The following is a 9,398-nucleotide window of genomic DNA, read 5'->3' on the forward strand; positions in this document are numbered from 1 at the left end:
ATGGTCAGGTCAGTGACTAGGGAGTCGACTTTCCACATAGAATAAATTAAATTAAATTAAAAAGAACAACTTGTTGTGTGGTTTCGGGTTAAAATAATACCCGATATTATGTAGGTACTTTTAATGACTACCTTTACCTGTGTTTATATATTTCTTATAATGAAATAGAAAACAATTAAATTTTCGTATGAGGACCATACCAAAATTGTTTTGTAAATCAAAATTGGTGTATTTTTGCTAAAGTTGTTTTGTGTCGTCATTACGACCTTAGGTATTGTTACACGTTTTGTTCCACTCTGTTAACGTTGCTAAGCCGACAGGAGAATTCAGGAGAAGGGTGGGCGGCATTTGGGAAGCTTAGCTACATCTTCCGATCACCAATCCCACAAAGCCTAAAAACTAAGGCATTTAAGTACGTTCTACCAGTTGTCCTACACAGCGGAGACGAGGACATTAACAACAGGCCTCATCCACAAATTTAAGGTCACTCAGCGTGCGATGGAGCGAGCTACGCCTGGGGTTTGTCTGATGGACCGAACCCCTAACGAGGTCATACGTCAGAGAACTAAAGTGACCGACATAACTCTCAAAATCAGTAAGCTTACTGCCAGTGGAGTGGATGTCTGCAGGATGGTTGATCGCAGATGGAGCAGACTTGTTCTAGAATGGCGACCACGTCTAGGAAAATGTAGTGTGAGACGCCCTGCGGCAAGATAGAGAGACGACCTGAGCAAGGTGGTCGGCAACGGCTGGATGCGCGCGGCACAAGCCCGAAAGAGTTGGTGTGCTCAAGGGGAGGCTTATGACCAGTAGTGGACGCGTATAAGCTGATGATGGTGTTAATATTGCTAAACAGGGTGGAACAATAATGTATAATTTAATGCCTAAGAAACGCGAATTTTGGCATTAAATATTCCTACAAACTTGTCTTGAAAAATATAAATTTACGTTTCTATTTTTTGGTTCAAACTTGGATACATTCTCTATCTAAAACTCCGATACCACAGAAATCCGATTCATACACTGTTCTAAAAAATGCGATACATTCACTGTTCTAAAATTCCTATACTTGTGTTTTAAAATTCCGATACAATAGTGGTGCAAAAAAGGTTGATCAATTGAGGATAATGTTTTGAGTAGAGGTATTCAATGAGAAATCAGTCAAGACACGCCCCATAAATTACGATTTATTTCGAGGTACTTTTACAAGGAAAACTTCCAATTGTGTTTGAAAGAGCAGAAAGTTTTTGGCAAAGTTCCAAACACAGTTTGTAGAAAAGTGTAAATGTTTCCCTTACAGCAACATTCAGTGCGACGAAAAGTATGTACAAAGAAAAATTAAAATTTTAGTTCTGAAGAAATAATAGTTATGTGCGGGCTTTAATGTTTTTAGCTTTATGTATTTTTTGCAGCATGAATGTAGATTTTTCCAGCTCTTCCAGGTCAAAGCGTCGCTAATGGGAAAGACATGGCGGTCGTTAACGCGACGTTTGCCACCCTCGCCGCCCTGCACCAAGAGTCTTCTGTATATTATAATTACAAATGATAATGGTTGCAAATTCTTTATTGAATTAATTTTGTGAGAACAATGTTATTGAACACCGCTTTAATTAAGGTTGAACCCGTAGAAATCAACTTGTACACACAGCCATACGTACGAATTTGAACGCTTTTGAAATAAGGTAAGGCACAATTTTCAATAAGCATTTTGATATTTTGGTATACCTTTGGATGTGACCCATCATATTTGTAAAACAAAATCTATTTTCTTTATAAAGTAGGTATATAACAATAAGTTCCCATATGATAAGTCATTTATTTAAAGTACAGATTTATGTACATAATATTATGTGTATGCAGAGTCGCAAATGTTGATATAGTTAATGTTAATGTTGTAATAAAGACGTGTCCAATTTCGCCACGTCGTTCACATTTCCAAGTAAGTATAAGTATTGTTAGCACATAATAGAACTCAATATAATTTGCAACTCAATGAGAACTATTTTCGTTATCGTCACAATAACATTATCTTGCCATGTACTTTGCAAATACATAAACGACAAAAAAACAAAAATGGACTTGGGCTCGTCCGGGATTTGAACCCGGGACCTCTCGCACCCTAAGCGAAAATCATACCCCTAGACCAACGAGCCGACAACACACTGGTTGAAATTTCGAATCACATACGAATTATCGTTCGCATAGCGTATACGCGAGTAAGTGAAAGGAGTTTGACTGGTATTTAAAATTACGAATTCCAAGCGGAACTTGTTATGATATGGCAGCATGAACTCGTAATTATACAAAAGTTGCAAGGTCAGTCAACTTAATAGTCAGCATATGATTGTTTTATATAATAGCGTTATGAAAAGTTAAAGGAAATGAGAAAGACGTAAACATGTAAACAGAAATATAAGCAAAGACATAATTAAATACGTAAGAGAAGAATAAGTTATTGTAAGTAACATTGTTATAAGATTGTAGTATGTAGGAGATCTATAAATGTTTATTTTTCATTAAATACACCCAAGTACAGTTTTGTTTTTGCAAACAAGTCACGGCAATAAAAAAGATGAAAACGGTAATAGAAAAAAACATTTACCTAAGTATGATAGCGAACTTATCAGGATATACACGTTCATTATCGTGCGACATGTACGATAAAGAGCGTACCAACTTATTATATTATACACAGACACATTAAAAAAATAATAAAAAACTGCAACAAAAAAACGGGCTCGTCCGGGATTTGAACCCGGGACCTCTCGCACCCAAAGCGAGAATCATACCCCTAGACCAACGAGCCTATTGAGTATACGCTATAAAATTTTGAATCACAATCGCGTGTCGCGTCGCGCTGCTGACTGTTTGGAAAATATTATGCTTACGTTTACGTTATGAAACATTGGAAGTGTAACGCAAGGAGATATAGAAATATGTTCTCCGTGAATGTATACTTTTGTATGCATAGTTTGTTTTACCGTTTCATAAAGCCTAAACGTTCTGTGACATGGAAAGTAAATTGGATATAGGTGTTACGCAAGATAACAAAGCAATATATTTTGTTGTAACACGTGTGATGATTACGTTATGATTACTTATATTATTTATAACAATATAACATAATCATAATTTAGTATGTATTTTAAGTTTAAATCAGGCAGAGATGTTTTGAAAAACTTAGTTTCAGTAACCATTTGAATTAGTAAAGAAAAAGAGAGAAGTAAAATGAAATTAATAAGGGTAAAAGCGACTGTGGTGCAAATGTCTTTTGTTGTTACCTTTTGTCTTTTGTTACATTCGTTGGTAGAGTATTCATTATTATCCTCTTCAACAAAGAGCAATGGTCTTTGCAATTTTATTGTATTTTTTATAAGACGCATTTTTCCTGTAGACCTTTTACCCCGGTTGACTATAATTGAATTTAAAAGTAATAAGTATTTATCAATTTCTGAATTACAATTGATAATAAACATTTACGAATTATATTGAAAATGGACAATCGTGTATAAATATTAATGAATTTATTGTTGTGTTTTATTTCCTAGTTATTGCATGATATTATTATCTTGATATTTATCATATTACTTTAAATTAAGTCTTACAAGTTGTATAACATATTATTATGTTAATGTTTGTACATTGTATAATGTTTTTTATTGTAGGTATTGTACAGGTGGTAGCACATCAAACTACACATTTACGTATCTTGTTCCGTTGCACTGGAGGCGATTTGACTTTACAAGTGGGTAAATTTATGTAGCACAGAACAATAAACACAGTAAAAGTGCTTAGTGGATGAAGCACGTGTGCTAACAGCATGCGGAGTTCCACAAACTTGAGTCCAGTCTATCATTTTCGCTTGTACGTTATGGTCGTGTCAATTATCTCGCACAAAAATACCACAAACCTAATTTTGGTACTTTGGAGTGAAATAATAATAGTCGCACCGATAATATGATCCTTGGTGGGGCTTTATAACATCGTTAAGTATTATTTAATTTAATTTTAATAAATGCTCAATATTCCGCTTAAGGGAATAATTTTTTGTTATAAAAACGAAACGAAAGTAAACCTTACACCGCTGCAATATGGTCGATTTTTATTTGGAGAACATTCATAGGTGTTAACCCTTCGTCGTAGTCTTTCAGCCATTGCCGCTAGATGGCAGCATATTGAATGAAATTTCAATATAAAATCAAAACGTAACTTGCAATAATAGGTATTGAATTGAACTTTCCGATACGATATGCCAACTGGGTAAAGTTAAAAATTGTTATATCTTTTCCAATTAGATACTACGACTAGTCATTATCAAGATTTCATAGTGTTTAACATATTATGGTTGTGTGAATGTGGCTTAAGGCACATCATTATTGTTTAGATACATCATTATCATCCGCCTATCGTAGTCCACTGCTGGACATATATCTCCCCAATGTGCACCGTTTTGCACGGTGCTCAGCTTATCGCATCCATCTGCTGCCAGCAGCCTTTCGCAGTTCGTCACTCAATCTGGCCAGAGGGCCAGAGGGCGTCTAAGCACTGCGTTTGCAGTGCTTAGACCCTGATCTCCGCTCAAAAACTTTTTCCACCATCGATTGTCGGTTCTTCAACACATTACAGCCAGCCCCACTGCCACTTCACCTTCCTTACTCTACCAGTTACGTCGACGACCTTGGTTCTCTATCGGATAACTTCAATTCGAATCTTAACCTTTAGAGAAACTCCGACTTACCTCGTTCCGTTGCTAGTTTTTTTTATATTTCTATTACCTCCAATATGGGAAGAAGGAGTCTTTTTATATCCAATTTAGAACTTTTATGCCTAATCTTCTGTTTCATACTAGTTTTCGCTTTATTCTTCATACAAAATTTTTCTGGCATTCGTCTCTTGAACACTTTACCGGTGGGATTTCCCGTCTACTTTATCTCTTGTTTTTTACTATCTACATTACAGGAAGGAGTGGAGCAATAATTGCGCTGCTCTAACATATATTTAATATACTGTAACTTGTATTTTCTATTGCTTTTTTACATTTATTTATATTACTTCCTACGTATTTTTTATTTACCTTAACTTCATTATAAACTATAACATGTTCTCTAATTCTAGTGCTTATTATTTATCTATTTCTTATTTCAACATGTTCAACTAAATATAACAATATTTGTTAACATATTTATATCTTATGCTATTTTATTTCTCTTGATTACTTTAATCCAAAATAAAGCTACATGTTTATTATGAACTCTTGCTTTTTTAAGGTTTTGGCGTAATTTCACTGCCAAGTGATTGAGAGAATGACTGTTTGCAGTGCCGCCATTGAGTTGCTGTAGATTCCAAAGCTGGTGGTCCTCAGGTCGAGAATGAGTCGCGTGGCTTTGCACAAGGCCAGTAGTTCCGCTTAGTAAATGGTAGGTACCATACGACGGCAGCGAAAGTTCCATAGCTAGTTAAACGACTTTTAACAGGTAGACTATCAATATAATTTAGATTATAGATTATAAATGACATTTTGGAACAGTTACACATATAGAAATAAAGGAGTCACAACCGGTAATAACCATTTGTGTGCACACTTTTTCTATTTGTTATTGCAAAGGTACGAATTTTATTTTTATTTCTTTTTTTTAATACCTTAGGAGACATTTTATTTTTATTTTATTACTCATTAACAGGATTAAAACTCAATTGGATTCAGCCAGAATATTTCTGCGGTAGCTTTTATTAACTGAAACTGGCGATGAGTAAATGAATTATCCGCGTACGCGCGTTCCTGTAGTAGATACTTTACTTGCTAATTAGTTTTATTTTAGGACCAAGATGAAATGAGATGAGTGAGGTAGGGTTTTATTTTATGTTATAGTCTTAGGTTCGTACAGATTTAGGATCGATAAGTCACACAATACTATATCTAAAGTAGTTGATTGGTTTGCTGTTAATAAGATGCTCCTTAATGAGAAAAAAACAAATAGTGTGAAATTTTGCATTACCCAATGTTAGAGAGACTGTTACAAACATTGTAGTTAGAAACGAAAAATTGAATCTTGTGGATACAGAAGTCTTTCTAGGAATAATGTTAGATGCTAAATTGCAATGGGGTCCACATATAAATAAGTTATCAAAACGGCTCAGCTCTGCAGTGACATAACTAAAGGTTAGGTTATTACACAACTTCTGAGTACTTGGATGACAAAAATCCGTGGCAGTAACCCGTTTAGCTCACGGAGGTAGTCTCTCTGTTTGAAAGCGAAGAAAAAAAATATTGTAAATGTTCAATGCGTACTAATGTTATTTACAAACAGCAACCCCTAGAATTTCTTGCTCATTCTGAAGTGTGCTGGTGTAATTACAGTCACATGGGATTTGTCAATTTATGTCTCAGGGTGACGGGTGCAGTGGCAGTGTCCCTCAGATCTTTGCGATATAAAGCTCTGAGTGGTACTGCAACTGTTATGGACAGGCGCGTAGCTTACTGTCAGGCGCACGACTTGTTCGTCCCATCGCTTGATATTATAAAAAAAGTAGTTTAGTTGTACACTTATAAACGGGAATTTAAAATTGGTTCCATTCAGTAAGGCTCAACTCACACTGGCGCAGAGTCGAAGCGTCGTGTCGCGTCCTGTTTTACAACGCTTGGCGACGCGCGTCGACGTGCATCGTAGCGTGACGACACTCGCATTAGTGCGCTCGGATCACAGTGTAGTCGGCGTCTGACGCCTCACTGCGCTCAAATGACGCGCGGTGTCGCGGCTCGACGCCCGTTTCCATATTTGCATAACACAAATTTGTACCTTAACAATGGGAAAATAGAGATGAATATACTATCGGTGAAAAACATGACGCGTCGCGACGCTTCGACTCTGCGCCAGTGTGAATTGATCCTAAGTGTTTATTTTTATTAAAATTCAAATTTTCAAGTCATATTTTCCCAATTCCACCATTTTAGAGTTAAGCCTGTATTTGGTTTAATATGCGAGGTATACATAATAATGGTAATAATAGTAAAACGTATCGCAGAGTACGGATAAATTTTTGATCACTTGTAGGGAATCTGAGTCCTGGTAGTCTCCTTCTTATCGTATCGATGGCATACTCTATAATGTAAAGGATTTGCCAATGTGCGTAAGGTAGGATTTAGCACAGTACTGTACTGTAAAGTAGGTACTGTATTGTAAGTACTGATAGTAATAATCCTTTGGTTATCTATCTACCATGTCGATATTTCATGAATTAAGTCTAATAGGTACTGGTGCACATCGTGCACGCGCACACTCTAATTGCATACTATATTGAGTTACACTACTTACTAGTATTGGTAATTGGCGCAAGCGAAAATTCGAATATGTTATCTGGCTCAGTTTTTTGTTCAGCAAGCCCAAGACAAAAAGAAGAAGAATATTAACTCCAGTTAACAGTTGTCAACTTTTAACATCTCTTATAATTTAAATATGCTGCTTGCAATTAATTTTAAAAGTGCTAAATTGTAGGGCAACGAGACGCCTGATAGCTCTAAACTTAAAATAAATCTTATATTCTTAAATCTTTTTATTATAAGCAAAGAGACGTGACATGATTTTTTTTTTAAATACGTCAATGTATATTTGCAATTCAACTAAAATTAAGATAGCGCGGGAATTTATACGACTGCCTTTTAAATAAAACTGGCTAGACTGACACTTCTACAAAATACGTAAGACGTTTAAAATTGTAGAGTCAATTATCAAATTATTCGAAACTGTTTAGCAATCGGAAAAGAAATGTGTAAATATGTGAAATATTCTTTCGTCTGTACTTAAATTGACGAAATGAAAGACTGTGATATAACCTACAAGCTTTGATTAAATGGTGTTTGTTCGTGTTCGAGACGCTTCATAATAACATAAAGAATAGCTTCAGGAGTATTAAGTGTAGTTTGATTAATTTTGTAGCATGAAAAGATCTTGAGCTGTAATAATGTTTTAGGAAAATATGTTGCGCAACTAGGCAAAATAAATGTATCGAGGCTTATTTAGCGCTGCCACAATCGGCGCAGGTACAAAGAAGATAGCGTGGCATATTAGAATAACAGCACAAAGTCGGGCTGAGACGTACTCAAAGCCCGTAAAGCTTGAGATAGCGCAGCGAGACACGTTGTGGCGGAGTAAGACGCAGTAAATGTATCGAAGTAAGATTTATTCATGCAGCGCTACTGCGGGCTGTTACCGAAATCGAATTTCGAACCGAGTCCGCAATTTGTCTACGCTGTCCGTATTTACTACTAACACGTATCTATCTGCGTAAACGCCTCGATTTTAAACAGCACGTTATTTCAAAAGTTTAAAGAACTTTATTGAATCTTTTCTCATTTTCTTGCCCTAAGTTTTTAACGCCTTGCATAATTTATCTTTTAACTGGGCGGAAGAAGGTCGACGAGAAGTCGAGATAAATAGTCGTAAATCTTCAAATTATTGTGGAACTCAGCAATCTTACCCGCCAGATTATTTGACGAGAACATGGTATTTTCGGCATTCGAGGATCGTTCTATAAATTATGTTAAATATTCGCATCATGAACCCTTTTAAAGTTCTCTCTTCTGTTATACGCATATAAAGGACTATTCATCAGTACAACGAACTATTCATGCTATTTGGTATGCCGTTTTAGGAAAATTTATTTCTACTATTAAATGGAGTTGGTTTGAAATATGTAGGTACGCGGATTTTTTTTCATAAAGCTTGATTGAGGCTACATACTTTATGGCAGAAATAAATCGTAAAGCTTTTGTACTTCTTTTATACACCAACCGTTATGAGGGTGGTATTTTATAGTCAAGTAGGTAACATTCCCAATTACACAATATAATATTTTACCCATATGTACGGGTTATGCTAAATTATAATGAATGTAAAAACTCCATAATATTCAATAAAAAAGGTTTTTACTAGCACGATTTAATATATTTTTTATGAAAATTCTCCGCTACTTTGTTATTATGATTGATATGAGGTATAGCGAAGAGACCGGTTCGAGTCCAGTCCGATCGAAGGAATTTTTCTTTGTATTGTTCAAATCTTCTAGTTTTATTTTAAGACTTTCGTAGTTAACTTAATGATTATTACAAGTTACTGGGTTCGAATCGCTGTATGGATTCTTAATAATTTTCCCGATATTTCGGAATGGTTATATTGCTAACAAATGGACTGCATGTCTGCAGTTAATGCATGCAGTCGAGACTTCAACTGAAAGCGTCGTCAGTTGCAGTTGATGTAATCGACAGTCCGTGAATCAAAGCAGCAGGTTTTTTTTTAAAACCTGCCTACATACACAACACATAACATCCTTGCCTCTCAAGATAGGAACGTAGTAATGCTGACATTCCTGCTTGGTGGCAGAAACAGGTAAGGTGGCACGCA

General features: G+C 35.7%; 2 non-coding genes across 2 annotated transcripts; both read right to left on the minus strand.

The window, feature by feature from the left end:
• Positions 1-2,081: 2,081 nt before the first annotated feature.
• On the minus strand, positions 2,082-2,153 carry Trnap-agg. The gene has a single exon. It is a non-coding gene; the product is annotated as a tRNA-Pro (tRNA).
• Positions 2,154-2,734: 581 nt separating this feature from the next.
• Trnap-ugg lies at positions 2,735-2,806 on the minus strand. Its single transcript has one exon. It is a non-coding gene; the product is annotated as a tRNA-Pro (tRNA).
• Positions 2,807-9,398: the final 6,592 nt, after the last annotated feature.

The sequence above is a fragment of the Hyposmocoma kahamanoa genome, unplaced genomic scaffold (assembly GCF_003589595.1).
Source record: "Hyposmocoma kahamanoa isolate Upper Pololo Valley unplaced genomic scaffold, ASM358959v1 102, whole genome shotgun sequence".
NCBI classification, from domain to species: Eukaryota; Metazoa; Arthropoda; class Insecta; order Lepidoptera; family Cosmopterigidae; genus Hyposmocoma; species Hyposmocoma kahamanoa.